Consider the following 18363-nt stretch of genomic DNA (forward strand, 5'->3'; position numbering starts at 1 on the left):
GTGTGTTTTGGGGTGTCTGTTACCTTATTATGATTTCAGGCAGCCTCTCTGCTAATGGGTGAGTTTATGTTCCTGTCTTGCTAGTTGTTTGGCATAGGGTGTCCAGCACTGTAGCTTGCTGGTTGTCAAGTGGAGCTGAGTCTTAGCATTGAGCATGAGATCTCTGGGAGAGCTTTTGCCATTTGATATTATGTGGAGCTGGGAGGTCTCTGGTGGACCAGTGTCCTGAACTCGGCTCTCCTCCTTCAGAGGCCTGACACCCAGCGAGAGCACCAAAACGCTGTCAGCCACACTGCAGTTGTATGATCTTAGGTAGGTTGTTTAACCTCTCACCAGTTTTTGGGTTTTTTTTGTGGTACGTGGGCCTCTCACTGCTGTGGCCTCTCCCATTGCGGAGCACAGGCTCCGGACGCGCAGGCTCAGTGGCCATGGCTCACGGGCCTAGCCGCTCTGCGGCATGTGGGATCGTCCCAGACTGGGGCACGAACCCGTGTCCCCTGCATCGGCAGGTGGACTCTCAACCACTGCACCACCAGGGAAGCCCCCCTCACCAATTTTGCTTCCTTGTGTGTTGGTCTTGGAGAGTCTCCTAAAGAGGCGGAGGGCACCTTCGACTCATGGTGGGGCACAAATATTTAGAAGCTTGTTCCAATGTGATAAGCTGGTGCCAGTGGGTGCCACTGTCCCTGCAGGACTTTAAACCAATGGCCTAAAAGGGAGTTGTATTGCCAGGTTAATACTGAACTGTCTCAGAATCCTTCACACAGGGACATGGAGAAACTGACTGCTGCCTCCTGCTGCCCCCCACAGTACTCCCGATGCTAGGCAGCCCCAGCCTGAAGGGAGGGGCAGGCTGGATTGCCTGGAGAGGAGGTGAGCCCACAGCTGCAAGAACCTTTTCTCTTGCCTCCATGCCCTTGATAACCGCTGGGAAAAACTGCAGTGAATAATGCTTGGCAGAAACTAAGTAAGAGGAATTGACTTGATGCATAAAGTTAGAGACTTAAGTTACCATTTCGTTACCCATGCTAGTTGTAGCTGGGCCAAGGAGTAGCTCCCAGATAATTCTATAGCCACTTCTTACTGTACAAAAGGGAATAAGTGTTGTTTGAGTGGGGTAAAATCATACAAGTTCAGGTTAAGTGAGAACCAATCTGCCTGCTGGGTTGATGAAATGGTCACACTGGAGGCAGTTTTGTGCCCCGAGTCAAAGGGTTGTGACAATTATTCAGTCACCAGGCATTCATTTTCTGTGTTGCTTCAACCCTGTTCTTCATTTTATTTACAGTGATCGGGCTCTGCTGGCCTTTGGTTTCCTCTGTGGGACTGGAGGACAAGTATTCCCAATAAGTGTAAAATTGTACTTGCCCTCCTGTCCTAAACACCGGGCCATCTGTGGCATGTTGCCCGGGGAGTTTGGCTTGTTATAACACTGTCCTTTTCAGGACTGGCTAGCTTGGCATTCTATTCAATTACTTTGTCTACAGAGTCTTTACATTCATGTTTTTTCTCCATTTTCCTGTCCAGAGCTATGTGAGCAGTGACTCGGGCCCAGGGTCTAGAGGTCAGTTTTGTGGGAAAATCACAAAGCTTAGTTTGGTCCCAGATTTTCTGAAAACAGAGGTAATACAATAAAGTTGCACTCTTGTTCCTGTCTTGAAAGAGAAAGAAGGAAAGCTACCCTTGTCTTGGAGGATTCTCTGGAAGAGAGAAATAAAATAGACTTCTTAATCATCACATCAAAACAAAGGCATCAGATATACAAAGGATAATGAGAGACTACTACAAGCAACTACATGTCAATAAAATGGACAACCTGGAAGAAATGGAGAAATTCTTAGAAAAGTACAACCTTCCAAGACTGAACCAGGAAGAAACAGAAAATATGAACAGACCAATCACAAGCACTGAAATTGAAACTGTGATTAAAAATCTTGCAACAAACAAAAGCTCAGGACCAGATGGCTTCACAGGTGAATTCTATCAAACATTTAGAGAAGAGCTAACACCCATCCTTCTCAAACTCTTCCAAAATATAGCAGAGGGAGGAACACTCCCAAATTCATTCTACGAGGCCACCATCACCCTGATACCAAAACCAAAGATGTCACAAAAAAGAAAACTACAGGCCAATATCACTGATGAACATAGATGCAAAAATCCTCAACAAAATCCTAGCAAACAGAATCCAACAACAGCACATTAGAAGGATCGTACATGATGATCAGGTGGGGTTTATTCCAGGAATGCAAGGATTCTTCAATATATGCAAATCAATCAATGTGATACACCATGTTAACAAATAGAAGGATAAAAACCATATGATCATCTCAACAGATGCAGAAAAAGCTTTCAACAAAATTCAACACCCATTTATGAGAAAAACTCTCCAGAAAGTGGGCATAGAGGGAACCTAACTCAACATAATAAAGGCCATATATGACAAACCCACAGCCAACAGCATTCTCAATGGTGAAAAACAGAAAGCATTTCCTCTAAGATCAGGAACAAGGCAAGGGTGTCCACTCTCACCACTATTATTCAACAACGTTTTGGAAGTTTTAGCCACAGCAGTCAGAGAAGAAAAAGAAACAAAAGAAATCCAAATCAGAAAAGAAGAAGTAAAGCTCTCAAGTTTGCAGATGACATGATACTATACATAGAGAATCCTAAAGATGCTACCAGAAAGCTACTAGAGCCAATCAATGAATTTGGTAGAGTAGCAGGATACAAAATTAAAGCACAGAAATCTCTTGCATTCCTATACACTAATGATGAAAAATCTGAAAGAGAAATTAAGGAAACACTCCCATTTACCATTGCAACAAGAATAAAATACCTAGGAATAAACCTACCTAAGGAGACAAAAGACCTGTATGCAGAAAACTATAAGACACTGATGAGAGAAAGTAAAGATGATACAAACAGATGGAGAGATATACTATGTTCCTGGACAGGAAGAATCAACATTGTGAAAATGACTATACAACCCAAAGCAATCTACAGATTCAATGCAATCCCTATCAGACTACCAATGGCATTTTTCACAGAACTAGAACAAAAAATTTTACAATTTGTATGGAAACACAAAAGACCCCGAATAGCGAAAGCAATCTTGAGAAAGAAAAACAGAGCTGGAGGAATCAGGCTCCCTGACTTCAGACTATACTACAAAGCTACAGTAATCAAGAAAGTATGGTACTGGCACAAAAACAGAAATATAGATCAATGGAGCAGGATAGAAAGCCCAGAGATAAACCCATGCACATATGGTCACCTTATCTTTGACAAAGGAGGCAAGAGTATATGGCAAGAATGGAGAAAAGACAGCCTCTTCAATAAGTTGTGCTGGGAAAACTGGACAGCTACATGTAAAAAAATGAAATTAGAACACTTCCTAACACCATACACAAAAATAAACTTGGGCTTCCCTGGTGGCACAGTGGTTGAGAGTCCGCCTGCCAATGCAGGGGACACGGGTTCGTGCCCCGCTCCGGGAAGATCCCACATGCCGTGGAGCGGCTGGGCCTGTAAGCCATGGCTGCTGAGCCTGCACGTTTGGAGCCTGTGCTCCACAACGGGAGAGGCCACAACAGTGAGATGCCCATGTACCGAGAAAAAAAAAAAAAAAACAAAAAACAAAACTACAAACAATAAATGCTGGAGAAGGTGTGGAGAAAAGGGAACCCTCTTGCACTATTGGTGGGAATGTAAATTTATACAGCCACTATGGGAAAAAGTATGGAGGTTCCTTAAAAACTAAAAACAGAACTACCATATGACCCAGCAATCCCACTACTTTCTCAGGGCATATACCCTGAGAAAACCATAATTCAAAAAGAGACATGTACCACAATGTTCATTGCAGCGCTAGCTACAATAGCCAGGACATGGAAGCAACCTAAGTGTCCACTGACAGATGAATGGATAAAGAAGATGTGGCACACATATACAATGGAATATTACTCAGCCATAAAAAGAAATGAAATAGTTATTTGTAGTGAGGTGGATGGACCTAGAGTCTGCCATACAGAGTGAAGTAAGTCAGAAAGAGAAAAACAAACACCATATGCTAACACATATATATGGAATCTAAAAAAAATTGTTTTGATGAACCTAGGGGCAGGACAGGAATAAAGACGCAGATGTAGAGAATGGACTTGAGGACATGGTTGGGGGGAAGGGGAAGCTGGGATGAATTTAGAGTGGCATATATACACTACCAAATGTAAAATAAATAGCTAGTGGAAAGCAGCTGCATAGCACAGGGAGATCAGCTCGGTGCTTTGTGACCACCTAGAGGCGTGAGATTGGGAGGGTGGGAGGGAGGCTCAAGAGGGAGGGGATATGTGGAGATATATATATACAGACACACACATATAGCTGACTCACTTTGTTATACAACAGAAACTACACAGCATTGTAAAGCAATTATACTCCAATAAAGATGTAAAACAAAAACAAAAACAAAGGCACTTGGTGAGTGTAGCTAATGGGCATGGTGACCTTGGGAGGCTACACACTCATTCCATCCATTGCTGTGACTTTGGCCACTGCTCTATTGGAAATCCCTCAGGTCTGAGGCATGTTCTTTTCCATAGGCCCAGGGGCCCCAGGACTACATGATTAATGGAGGGTTTGATTTTGGAAGCAGCCAAAATTCATTATGACTTAAGTGTAGCAAATAGGGACTTAAGCCTAGTGAAAAGGGAGTAGGTTTCTTTTTGAAAAGTATCATATCATTTTTGTTTCTTTTATGAAAAATAGCTATTAATGTGCATTCCAAGGTCATGGCTTTTTTATTTTTGCAAAAAGAGTTTTGCCTGTAAAATGCATGACTGGTTTATGTAGCTGATAAATTGGCTTTCATAATAGTTTTCAAATAGTTCCTGATAAGTTCCAAGAACGGCACTATTGGAATCACTCTATGACCATTATGACTACTTTGAATGGGATGCCAAAATCACTTCAAATTCCACATAGCCCAAACCAAACTCACCACATCCACCGTAAACTTGGCCCTTTCCCCCGTCTCTGCTGCAGGCATTGGCCCGCTGCTCACCCTGTCTTCCAGGACAGAGTGAGGGTCATCTTTCACTCTTCCTCTGCCTTCTCCTAGACTGCCAAAGCTGTTGTTACTGCATCTTGTGAATTTGCCCCATAAGCAATGCTTGAATTTATCTCCCTTTCTCCATTCAACTCTCACTGCCCTTGTTTAATCCAAGTCTTCGGCATCTCTTACCTGGTCTGCTGTAATGGCCCGTAACTTGCTCTCTGCATCCAATCCTGGTCCCTCTCAAATTCGTCTCTTAGGCTGCACTCATGTACAAATATGCAGATCTGATTATGTCTTTTCTCTACCTAAAACCCTTCAAAGTCTCCTTTACCTGGACATCACTGGCATCACCTACAGGATAACATTCAAGTTCCTTAATAGGACATATGTGGCCCTCTGCAGTCTGGCCTCCCTGTCTCCACATACCATGCTGTTTCTCACCTCTGCCCTTTTGCTCACGCTGTGCCATCTGCCTGCACTGCTCTTTCCTCTCCTAAAGTCTCACTGTGTTTAACTACTTGACATTTGAGAATCATTGCATGTATCACCTCCTCCAGGAAGCCTTCTCTTCTGTGCTCCCATGGATATATCCAGATCTTTACAGGTCCCAGATTATATTATAATTATCTGAAAGGCTTGCTCCCTTGCCTCCATCATTCCTGGCTCAAATATCATGTACTCAGTGCAATATTTCCTGACAGTCATATTCAAAATGGCAACTTCCTGCCCCAGCTCTCCCCACCCCTGATTTATTTTTCTTTATAGCACTGTCTAATATACTATATAATTTACTTAGCTAATGGTCTATCTCGCCTCATCTCACTCCCTAAATATAACCCCAAAGAAGGCAGGGATTTCCTATGTTTTATTCACTGCCATATCTCCAGTACTGACAATTTATTCACTGCTGTATCTACAGTACCGACAACAGTGCCTGACACACAGGAGTTCAACATTATTTGTTAAATAAGTAAGCGTTGAATTGATCTGAAGTGAAAGATGGGAGGAGACTATTTTCAGTTGGGATGCTGCTGCTTTTATGAAGTTGCAAAGTTGGGTCTAGAGCTTAGGAGCAAATCAGGGCTAGAGATGTAAATTTGGCAACTATCTGCATGGAGAGAATTGGTTGACGTGATGGGGATGTGTGAGATCTCTGGGGATGAAACAGAGACCTTAGGGGGCTTGTTAGATGGCCAGAAGACAAAGAGGAATCTGAAAAGCAGAATAGCCAGTGAAGCAGGGGTAGAACTTGTTTACAAAGTCAAGAGAATTTCAGGGAGTCATCACTGTCAAAAGCCACACAAATGGAAGAGAGTGGGGTTAAGAAAAAGCCATTAGATTTACTATCAAGACAGCAGTAAAGATATGCTGGTGGAGGCCATTCTGTAAGGGGTTATGGAGGGAATGAATAAACACAAGAAAAAATGGAGAGTTCAGGGAGTTCCTTCAAGAAGTTGGGCAATGGGGCTTTCCTGGTGGCGCAGCGGTTGAGAGTCCGCCTGCCGATGCAGGGGACACGGGTTCGTGCCCCACTCCGGGAAGATTCCACATGCCGCAGAGCGGCTGGGCACATGAGTCATGGCCGCTGGGCCTGCGCGTCCGGAGCCTGTGCTCCGCAACGGGAGAGGCCACAACAGTGAGAGGCCCGGGTACAGAAAAAAAAAAAGAAGTTGGGCAATGAAGGGGACAAGAAAGATAAAGTAGAGAGCTGCTCAAGCGAAGAAGCTGAAGGGAGGATTTCTGGAGCCAGGCTGTCTAGGCTTGTAAACCTAGTGCTATCACTTAGTAGCTACCACTTACTAGACAAGTTACTTGCCATTTCTATACCAGTTTCCCCATTTATCAAATAGATGTAAGAACAGGACTTACTTGATTTACTTGGTGTGAGAATTAAATGACATAATGAAGGGAAGTACTTAACACAGCGTGGCACAAAGTACGTTACATTGAAGGTTAGGTATCAGTAAGGAACAGAGACGGGGCAGTGTTAGAGAAAAAGGAAATGAACAGCCACTGAACCCTTCCACGTGCAAGCACTTAATAGTAACTATATGAGGCAGGGATTATTATACGCTGTTCATCCATGAGGAAAAGTGGACTAGGCCAAGTCATATAGATGGTAAGGGGCGGTGCCAGGGTGTAAAGGCAAGCCTCCCTGGCCCCAAACTCTGTCTTTCCTACTGCATCACACTGTGGGAAGAGCTCCTTTGAGTTCTAACTTTCATCTCTCTTTCTTTGAAGTCTTTGGTGTGGTGAATGGAGGAAGCAACAAAGACTGCCCTCAGGAGTCTTGGATGTCAATCCCAAGGTGACAGCTGGCTGACCTCAGCAAATCAGCCTCAGGCTGCTCTTGTGTGAAATGGGGAGAAAAATAACCCCGCCTCCTTAATCTCAGGGCTATCACCAGGATCAAATGAGGTGATGATCTGTGAGCAACTGCTTCGTAAACTGTAACACACTCGGTCAATATTAGTTCTTATCATCTCGTTCCCCTCCTTCTCCAATCGCCCTTCTCCTCACTGTGATAAACAGTGTTTTCCTTTCAGACAATCAGCCATTGACCCAAAGCTCACAGCTACTGGACTCACCAATGGACCTAATAATGAAAACATCGATTATTGCAACCTACGTGCTTTCTGCGTTCCATTTTTAGAAGAAAGAGACAAATCTCAATCAAACAAGCTCATGTGAAGCATTTCATTCAAATAAGTGGTCCCTGGGTTGAGGTCCAGGTCTCCACCCAGACCCAGCCAAGTTCTCCTAGTGTCCATGAGGGCCAGAGCAACCTCTCTGAAGGAGCCTTGCTTTGCTCTTGCCAAAGCCCTGTGGTCATCAAGGGGATGATGGCCCCATCGGGGGCCAGCAGCAGCATTCTTGAAGGCAGGGAGCGGGCAGGTGTGCAGGGGCACTGCTGAGACTACTGTTCCCTGATGGAGACTGGAATGGGAGTCAGGGGGGCCACACATGGCGAGGACTGATGGTTTCAAGCCTGTAGAGCTCCTAGGGGAGGCCATCCGGGATGGTACTGCACTTAGGCCTAGGTAAGAAAAGTCCCTGCCTGGCTCAACACTTTATAGGTACCCACTCTAGTAATCTTCTGGCTATGCCCTTACACACCGGGCAAGGAGTTTGTGGGGCTAAGAGAGCATGCCCACCTAGAACCTGTGCCCCTCCTTCTAGACCACCCTCCGGGTATCTGGGATCCAGCTCAGATGGCCCCAAACTTGCCTTCAGGGTCTACACAGGCTTTTCTCCTGGTCTGTTTTCCTAAGGGGTCCGCTCCACCTGTGTGTACACCCCTGGCCCCAAGGCTGTTTGTTGGGGGTATGCATGGAGTTTGGACATACACATGTTAAACGTTCACATGCATATGTGTGATGGTCCATATCTCGATACGGTACAGAGCAAGGGGAAGGAAGAGAAACGGAACCAGGGGCCAAAGGTTGGCTATTCCTATGCTGCTACATCTGGCACAGAACTTTTGGAATCCAAGAATTCTAAACCTGAACATGGCTTTCAGGTTGTTATAAAGATACATCTGTCAAGGTCAGAGGATAGAACTTAGCGTTCTGTTAGTCTGAATTATACATTTAGCATTTTGTTAGTTCGGCTTAAAATTAATATTTTAAAATACGGTACGTGGGCCTTCATTCTTCCCCTGGACCCTACAAATATTAGGGATGGGTAACAGGTGGGAGATCTGTATCCACAGCTCTGGAACCATGGACAGTTCCAACCCTGAATTTTCTTTGGGTATGTGAGTTTTATTCACATCTGTTTAGTATTAACATTTACTCTTGGAAACAGCATTGCACCTACTTCTTACATGGATCGCACGACATGGGCATCATTCCATTTCCATTACACAATAAGGAACCTGCTCAAGGTCACACAGCTAGTGCTGGGCAGAAGTGAGTTGCGAACACAAGATCTTATTCTAAATCACACGTGTTCCCTAAAGTGACTCCCCGGTACTAAATTAGTTCTCCAAAGGCTCTGAAAAATAATAACAATCATGGATGACATTAGCTGGCACACTGCTCTCACCATATCTGTTGTTAAAATATTAAAACAGTTTTAGAACAATGGCTAAAGAGACTCCCTTCTCCCCAAGAGCATCCTCCCTGGCTACCCAGGTTCCTTCTCGGGCCCTGGTTCTGTCCCAAATCCAGCAACTATAGGGTTAGTGTAGGCAGAGCAGAGGCAGTTCTGTAGCTGGGTATCAGTCCTGGTCACATGCCAGGTGCTGTTCTGAGAACCTGTGGTCTAACCGCCTCAGTGCATCTGCTCTTAAAGAAGACTGACCGCTGTCTAAACTTTGCTGCGCTCAGAGGGTGGAAGAGAGGCCCCTACCCTGTTTCTTTATGTCATGGCTCAGACCAATAGAGTTACCAGTCAGGCACGTGGAAAGTTTAGTTAAAGAGAACACTACGCTTTCTGAGAATTCAGCTTTTCTTCTCCATCCAGTGCTGAGAAGAGTCATGTGCCTATGTCCTGGGAAGCCTCCTGCCCAGCAACACTTCTGACTCGGCAGAGGCAGTGCCCAGCATCTTTCCTCACCCCCAAACCCCTGCACAGGAGGCTCTGGAGACAGCAGTCCGTGGTGGGCAGGGAGGTCGAGAGGGAGAGGGTGGAGAGAAGACCCTTTGGAAGGAGCAGAGCTCAGGGCTGGGAGAGGGCGGAGGTGGGGCTGGGGGGAAGCCAATACCCTGTATCACCCAGGGAGTCACGAAGCCCATGGCCCCTGGGTAGCTTCCCAGCCCACTCAGGCACCAATCCCAGCCCCGGCACTGGCACACATCCCAATTCTCAGATGGTCTGCACCATGATTACAGAGTAAGTTTTAAAATTAGGCTTTTCCTCATTCTGCACTGTTTATGTCAGACTCCGAGAAGCCTGTAAATACCACCCTCCCACCTCTGCCTCCGCCCCCTTCCTTCCTGACCACATCCTTTTCTTTCTGGCACACAGGGAGGCATTTTTTTTTCCCCCCACAGCAGAAAAGACAATTTCCAGTGTTTTTAAAGAGTCATCAGTGTTGGGCGAGGCTCCATGTTTAACCGAAAGGCTTCTTTTGTCAGCCACCCTCATGTTCTGTTTAGACTGCGTTTCTCTACCACTGGAGACACCTTCTCAATATGTATTTACTCTTGGGCTTCCCTGGTGGCGCAGTGGTTAAGAATCCACCTGTCAGTGCAGGGGATATGGGTTCGAGCTCTGATCTGGGAAGATCCCACATGCCGCAGAGCAACTAAGCCCATGCGCCACAACTACTGAGCCTGAGCTCTAGAGCCCGTGAGCCACAACTACTGAGCCTGCGCTCTAGAGCCCGTGAGCCACAACTACTGAACCCTGCACGCCTAGAGCCCGTGCTCCGCAACAAGAGAAGCCACCGCAATGAGAAGACCACACACCACATAAAAGAGTAGCCCCCGCTCGCCGCAACTAGAGAAAGCCCGCGTGCAGCAACGGAGACCCAATGCAGCCAAAAATAAATAAATAAATTAATTAAAAAAATATGTATTTACTCTTCACCACTTAGAGGTCAGTTACTGTCTCGAAGCCCTTGTCCTGGCTGGGTTCTCAGAGACCTCTGCTGCTTCGTCCTAGTTGACAGCCCTGAGGTCTTGGATCAGCGGCCAGTTTTCTGGGTCATGTCTGAGTATGGTTTGCCTCTGACTCCAATTCTAAGCTTCTTGGAGCAAAGCGCCTTTCCCCACAGAGAGAGCTGTGGGCTCCGGTAGCCTCATCCACGGAGCATCCTCATGCGTGCCTGCAGGGCGGAAATGCGGACCCAGGCTGTGTCCCTTACAGAGCCGGCCAGGTATGGGCACTCTGCTGGGCATGTGAGGGTCTGTGCTTGGCCTCAAGGAGCTCACAGCCAGCCTGAGGTGACCAGCCAGACCTCCTGGTGCGTCAGACGCCAGAATTTGTCTTTTTGCTCTATGTGCATGGCCACCACCCTGCTCCTCAACGTTCTTCCTCTCCAGGCCACTGCAATGACCTCCTTGCTGGGCCCCCATGTCTAAGCTTGCCCTGCCCCCCACAAGCCACGAATATGGTTTTTAAGAAATGAACGTCACATCATGCCTCACCTCTCTGAAAACTCCGACGACGGCTTCTCTTGCACTGAACATCCACGCTGCATTATTTGGCCCCTGCCAGTTCTCCAGTCTCATCTCCACCACCTCCCCCTGGCTCCTTATACACCCCCCACACTGACCTTTTTCATCCTGGGACAAGACAAACTCCTTCCCACCTCTGAGCCTTTGGACTTGCTGTTCCCTTTGCCCAGAACCCTCTTCCCCCAGCTCTCTCAATACTTGCCTCCTTTTCATACTCAATTTGCAGCTCCAAGTCGCCTCCTGAGAGGGGCTGCCCGACGGTGCCAGTCTCCCCACCAGACTGCAGGCATCTCGAGGACAGGCCTCACTGTGCCTCCAGCGAGCCCAGAGCAGGAGCTTCCTTCAAGCTTCTGCAATGAGCGGGCCGAGTGTTTCCAGCAAAGCAGGCAGGGCCGGCAATTGAGGTTAGTTCCAGAGGGCAGCAGAGGGGATGCTATGGGGCAGGGTCTTCAAGAGACCAGGGGAACAGGCCTGATGTGACGACCAAAGGAATGAGAAGGGATTGTCTGAAGACACATTGGGAGGAGCGTCTTGAGGTTCCCGGCTTGGAGCTCGAGTTGAATGTCCTTTTGACGTTCAGCATTGCCCATGAGCCCGGCGCCCCCAGGTGCTGGGAGAGGCCGGAGGCACCAGGTGGTGGGGGTCATGATCTGGCCATGGCAGTCAGCTGTATCCTCTACTTCCAGCCCTCAAAGCAGACAAATAGCGGACAAGAGAAGAGGGAAAGTGGACATGTGTGTTGTTTCTCTTCTTATTTTGGAATTCTGCTACTACAGGTAGAACCTCAGTTAAAATGAAAAAAAAGACACTATTGGATGGAGACATCAGAATGTTCAAAGTATGATGATAAGATGATGGATATTTTCCTTTTATTTTTATTTTGTATATATCCTCCTATAAAAATAATTAATTTGTATTTATTCTGTAATCAAAAGAGATGAATTGCTTCACAGAATTGTGTATCGTGAGGGTGAAGCATTTGGGGGAAAAAGAGAGGAAGACGAGTGGCAACATAATGTAGGTTGAATTGAGCTGGGCGGGCCGAGGGGCAGCTGGAGGCGACATGGAGAGGCAGCAAGGAGGACTCACACTGACCTGTGTGCAGCTCTGGACAGCACTGCCTACAGGGCCATGGAGACCTGGGCAAACAGCTAGGCCTCTTGGGTCTTCAGTTTCCAAGTATTATGGTAATAATAATCAAACCCACCTTAGAGGTTGCTTTTAGAAATAAACGAGAAATCTATGCAAAGCAGTCTCTGCAGTGCCTGGCAGAAAGTAGGTGATTCACAAATGGGAACTGTTATTACAGAGACTGCTCATTTAAGGAGAATGTTGACTCAGCATTACCCTCAAAGAGTAAGAGGTAGTTCCTCCTTTAATGCAGGTGATGTGGGCACCTGAGTATTTCCCTTCCACACTGACAAGGTTACAGGAGGGTAGATGGCCACCCTTCATTTACATGATGGGGACACTGAAGGAGAGAGAGAGAGATGATCCATTCATGACACTCACCAAGAACGACACACATCCACGTGTTCATTTCACAAAGATTTTTTTGAGATTTTCTTCTCAGCATTGAGTCAGACTTTGTAGTTAACGGAGAGGACCTGGGACACCAACCCTCTCAAATTTTGCATGCGATTTCATGGGAGAAGCGTCCTGCTTTGGAAGCTGCTAGCTTGGCCAGAGACCACTCTCTCATGCTCTTCTGGGATGACTTTCGGGCTACCTTCTCCAACGCGAGCCCTTTCACCTTCAATTTTTTTCATCTATAAAACTGAGAGGGTGGAACGCACAATAATCTCACGAATAAGGCCATGTCTAGTCGTATGTTCTTTGACCAAAGACCTCAGTCCTTGTACTGATGGCCAGTGGGATTTTCAGGGCCATAGAGGAAGAAGTTATGCTTTCAGAAGAGAATTGTAGTGGGTACTCCCCAGGGATGGGCTGCTCTCCCCAGAACACAGGATCCTACACAACTGGTTCTCCTTGAGATCCAAGGCCACTGGGGACTCAGGGTAGCTTCCCTGGGTCTACACTGGGCCAGGGTCCCCATTCACATTCCACTCCAGGGTCTGGCACCATCCTGATTGAGTCTCCTGCACTACCTACTGCTGGGGAGTCACTGCAGCTCTTGAGCCCTGATGGGTGTCTCTGACTTGCCGGTTGTCAGGCTTTCAGTCTGTGCCTTGGGTGGTGGAAGGAGACACCGCTCCTGCCTTCACACCACCTGGATTCCAGCCCCAAGCCAGGCCTCTCCTACAGCTCCCACTGGAGCCTAGAATCTGGGAGCTCCTGTGATGATGAAAGACCTTTGACACTGTCAACACCCAACCTCTTTCTTTCTTTGCATTTTTCCTCTTGTTCCTTGTCCCTGACTGGGAGGAGGTGTGGTTTGCTTATTTCTTTTTTTGTTATTCAAGTGGGATTCCTAGTAGGAATCTTCTGGTGATCCCTGGAGGAGGACGTGTTGCGGTCCTCCCATTCACCCCATCTTGGTGAGCTGACACAGTCTGGCACTGCGTGCCCTGTAGTCTCATTGACTCATTTTAGCCCAGAACATCTGCAGCTTTAACTGTTATTAACAAAGATACAGCTAGTTTTCTGTGGGCTGAATCCAATGGTGGCACATGTATCTGATGAAGACGATGTGAGGAAGCTTGGCTGGGGCCCCCCCCGAGGAGGAGAGAGCCACTCTGCCAACCCCACTCTGCCATCTGGACCTAACGTGGATAGGGGCTGGGGCCAACTCAGAAGTCTTCCTATTTGTCGGCCTGGACAGCAGTTGTGATTTCTTCCCATCCAAGTTGGGAACGACGAAGGGCAAAGATTCTTCAAAGGCAAGGAGATATTGGTAATGACACGATTGCCAAATCTTCCCCAAGATGAACAGGAAGTCACTAGATATATATCATCTGAATGAATGAATGAACCACAGCAGGACTCCTGGGCACAGTGTCTCAGCAGGAGTGAAGGGGCACCGCCCACCCTCTGGTATCAGAGAGCATTCTTACCCTTCCCCTGCCTCTGGTTACAGAGGTCTCAGGACCCAGGGAGAAGTGACTAGGACTTGGACATGTCTGCTGTCATCTTGTTTAAACCTAGCTCCTCTGACCAGAGCTGCCCAAGGCTCACTGATCCCAGCCTGGGGAAGAGAGAAGGTTGGCTCCTTCCACTCGTGCCCACCCCATCAGCTGGCCGTGAGGAATGTCCCACAGGGCTGAGGCTCAAGGATCTGGGTACTGTGGGGGAGGGGGGAAGGTGGATGCAGGGTCTGGGGAGGGGGTTCCTTGGCCTCAGCGTCTAGAGGAGCCTAAAGTCTGGAAACCGGGAAATAAAGTTAAAGATCTGTTCATTGGAGCCAGAACAAGACCAGGGGAATCAGACGGAGCAAAACAGCCACGGTGACAGGGCTGAGAAGATGAAGGCAGACAGAGGGGAGACTCTCAGAAGTCAGGCATTATTAATACTGCTGCTACTCATAAGAACCGCTAATATATACTGGGGGCTTGCCATGTGCCAAGCATTCGACTAAATGCTTGATACATCAACCTCAAAGGAGGCACTGTTGCTCCCTCGACTTTTTTCTTCCCCCGAATAAGGGACCTGAGGCTCAGGTTAAGTCACCTGGCAAAGTCACAAAGCACGTAGGTGGCTGAGCTGGTATGAACCTAACTCTCTAGCACCTGTGCCCACCTGATGTCCAGAACCAAAGGTACTGGTTCTCTGTGTCCCCTAACCTGATTCCCCAAACACTGGTTCTCTGTACAGGTGAAACTACAGCTAAGATGAGTCCCCAGAGGAAGCACGGTGGCAGAGGGACAAGACTGCCAGGTGCTGCTGGGACCAGTCCTCTCTCATTGGCACTGGGCCAGGTGTGGCCGGGAAGATGGAAGCGGCACTCACAGAACGTGCATATGCCAGTTCCCCTTCTCCCAGCTGCCAAGTCCTTCCGCTGCTTCTTTAGGGAGCTCCCATTTCCCACTAAATAATGGCCAAGGAGAGAAGGGGAAGGGTGGGGAAGGGTCAGGTTCATTAGTCTAAGCCGAGGAGGGAGACAGACACAGGCTCACAGGAGGGACCAGGCTGAGGATGGAGCTGGAGCTATGCAGCGGCGCAGACTTTTAAAATCAGAGTTTACTGTTCTCATTAACTTTCCACTGCGTGTTCATCACAGGCCACGTTTCAGATGTGGGGAGTTATCGGCAGCAGCGAAGCTGGGAGCAGACAGTGTGAGGACGCCGGCGGCTCCGTGTGTGTCCTGGTGACAGGGCTGTGAAAGTGATTTAGTAGACAGGTCCCTGTTTAGCACACAGAAGGGGCGCCTGGGTGCAGGGAGTTGCGCACATATGTGAGCACAGAGGACTTCACGGGAGTGTTATTACACTAGAGGGCAGAGAGATTCCAAAGCACGCAGGGGCTTCTAAGTTTTCCCCCAGTACAGCATGTCCAGGCGGGATGCCCCTCTGGGCGACGGTCGAGGTAAATGCTTCACACACTTGCTCTCTTGAATCTGTGCCAACACTACCAGGTGGCTTCTTTTACCACCATCCCATTTTGCAAAGGAGGAAACTGAGACTCAGAAAGATTAAGAGATACCTGGGATCACGTGGCTGGAAAGCCGTGGAGCCAGGATTCACACCCAAGCAGTTGCCTCCATGGCCCATATTTAAGCACTCGGCTCTCCAGAGACAGAAGGAAAGTACCTTTTCTTGAGCTCCTACTATGCTTCAGGCACCACGCTAGGTTCTTTATCAACTCATTTGGTTTTCGTAACTGTCTTTGTGAAGGAGGCAAAACCCTGACTTAGAAATTCAGCAACTTAGATTGAGAGAAGTTAGGTAACCTGTGTACATTTCTCCCAGCTAGTAAGTGCAGAGCTGAGGTTTACCCCAAGAGAGACGCCGCACCCTTTCTCCTAAACTGGGTGCCTCCTACATGACGGTATTGTGTTTTCAATTTTAAAAAGTTACACTACAGCTGACCCTCGGTATCCAAGGGTTCTGCATCCGCAGATTCAACCAATGGCGGATTGAAAATATTGGGAAAAAGAATTCCAGAAAGTTCCAAAAAGCAAAACTTGAATTTGCCATATGTCCTGGCAACTATTTACATAGCATTTACATTGTATTTACAACCATGTACATAACATTTATATTGTCTTAGGTATTATAAGTAACCTGGGGATGATTTAAAGTATATGGGAGGATGTGTGTAGGTTGTATGCAAATACTATGCCATTTTATATAATGGACTTGGGCATTCCCGGATTTTGGTATACTCTGGGGGTCCTGGAACCAATCCCCCATGAATACTGAGGGACAACTGTATTATTATTATTTTTTTTTGCGGTACGCGAGCCTCTTACTGTTGTGGCCTCTCCCATTGCGGAGCACAGGCTCCGGACGCGCAGGCTCAGTGGCCATGGCTCACGGGCCCAGCCGCTCCGCGGCATGTGGGATCTTCCCGGACCGGGGCACGAACCCGTGTCGTCTGTATCGGCAGCTGGACTCTCAACCACTGCGCCACCAGGGAAGCCCACAACTGTATTTTTGACACCGTCTGCCCCAATCTGTTTTGTTTGTTGGTTGTTTAATTAATTCCTTTAGCACGTAATTCTTGAAGTCCTTTTGTGTCCAAGGCAATATGAGGGAGGGGACACAAAGCTGGCTGTGACCTGGCTCCTGGTGGGTTTGATGACCTTGATGCAAGGAGGAAGGTGAGGAGTGCCGCTCAACCAGAGAACATTCTGGGGGTGCTGGGATGGCAGAGGGCACTTGTTCTTAGTATTTTGAATGGGATTGTTTTACTGATTTCCTTTTCAGATAGTCATTATCAGTGTACTGAAATGCAACTGATTTCAGGAAGCGCTGTGTCTGCTGCCGTTTCCTTCCGCACCCCAGGGGCGGTGGCTCAGGAGTCAGCCTTCCCCAACATGAAGTCCAGGCTTGGATGCTTTGAGCCAATTCTGCTCAAGCTGTTGGCCACCTCCATCAAACACTCAGGGGACTGCCTTTTGCCCCTGGATGGATCATCTCTGCTCTGATGATTCTGGCATCAGCCTGAGAGCCAGCAGGGGAGCTGGCTTTCAACAGAGGCCTCTGGAACCTCATGCTTTTTAGATGTTCAGTTGAAATCAGGAAATTTATGACTCTTCCTTTATTCAGAAGCCCATCAAAGCCAATGTGGGAGCTGCCGTGGATTCAGCATCACACCAGCATGGCCCTTCAGCCCCACCACGTTCCACTCTGTCCTCACTCTCTTTCCAAGGGAATTTTCTTTCTTCTGCAGACCCTGCCTGGGTGGGGCAGAAAAAGCACTGGGAGGCAGAAGATCCAGGACCACTTTCCTGACTGTCACTCAGCCACATGACTCGCATGAGTTACACTAGGACTCTCTTAGGCCTCAGTTGTCTGAGCTGTAAAATGGAGATCATAATGCCCCCTTACGGATTCACCATGTGGGTTACATGAGGAGTAAGTGCAATGTTAGGTTTTATGCCCATTACAACTTCCAGGCTTCACTGAGTAACTTCCAGCTACGGCCAAGCCATTTCTGCCCTGTGATCCTATGTGAAGGGCTTCTTGATCAGTCTAGCCCACCTGGCTTTCGGAGGGCTGTGTGACTTCTTCCCAGGAGTAGGGGCAGAGGAAGCAGATGCTGGATTAATCTGGGGTTTGGGTTTTGCTGGGTTGGTGGCCTCTCCCCTCTACGACTCTTCGAAGGCTTCCTATCACAGGTAGAATAAAACCTGGAGCCCTAACTTGCTCCACACGGCCCCACTTAATCTGGCCTCTGACTCGTTCTCCAGCTTCATCTCACACTACACTCCCTGTGCTCTCAGGGCTCTATCCCCACCAGCTTCCCTTATAGTCCTGAAACATGCCTGCCTCAGGGGCTTGGCAGACGGGTGCTGTTGGGAAAGCACTTTTCCCACTGTTTGCACGGGTAACTCTGAATAATCCTTAGCTCTCAGTGCGAGTATTACTTCCTCTGGGACCTTCTCTACTCTGCACACACCCTCCCCCAACGCTGAACTAAACTTGGTCTCTCTTATTGAACCCTGTTCTTTTTCTGATTCATAGAACATATCACTGTTTGCAGTTACATATGTGAGTGTGTTTATGGTTTAACATCTGTCTCTTCATGCGGACTGGGACAGCTCAACTCTGATCACTGTTA

General features: G+C 47.7%; 1 protein-coding gene and 1 long non-coding RNA gene across 4 annotated transcripts in view; one reads left to right on the plus strand and one right to left on the minus strand.

Annotated features, from left to right (window-relative positions):
* Positions 1-18363, plus strand: part of LOC116748361 — a 98907-nt gene that overhangs the window by 79213 nt on the left and 1331 nt on the right. The gene's annotated exons all lie outside the window — the stretch shown is intronic.
* Positions 1-18363, minus strand: part of FAM78B (family with sequence similarity 78 member B) — a 94590-nt gene that overhangs the window by 8923 nt on the left and 67304 nt on the right. The window lies entirely within an intron of this gene.

Source organism: Phocoena sinus, chromosome 1, assembly GCF_008692025.1.
Source record: "Phocoena sinus isolate mPhoSin1 chromosome 1, mPhoSin1.pri, whole genome shotgun sequence".
In the NCBI taxonomy this organism is placed as follows: Eukaryota; Metazoa; Chordata; class Mammalia; order Artiodactyla; family Phocoenidae; genus Phocoena; species Phocoena sinus.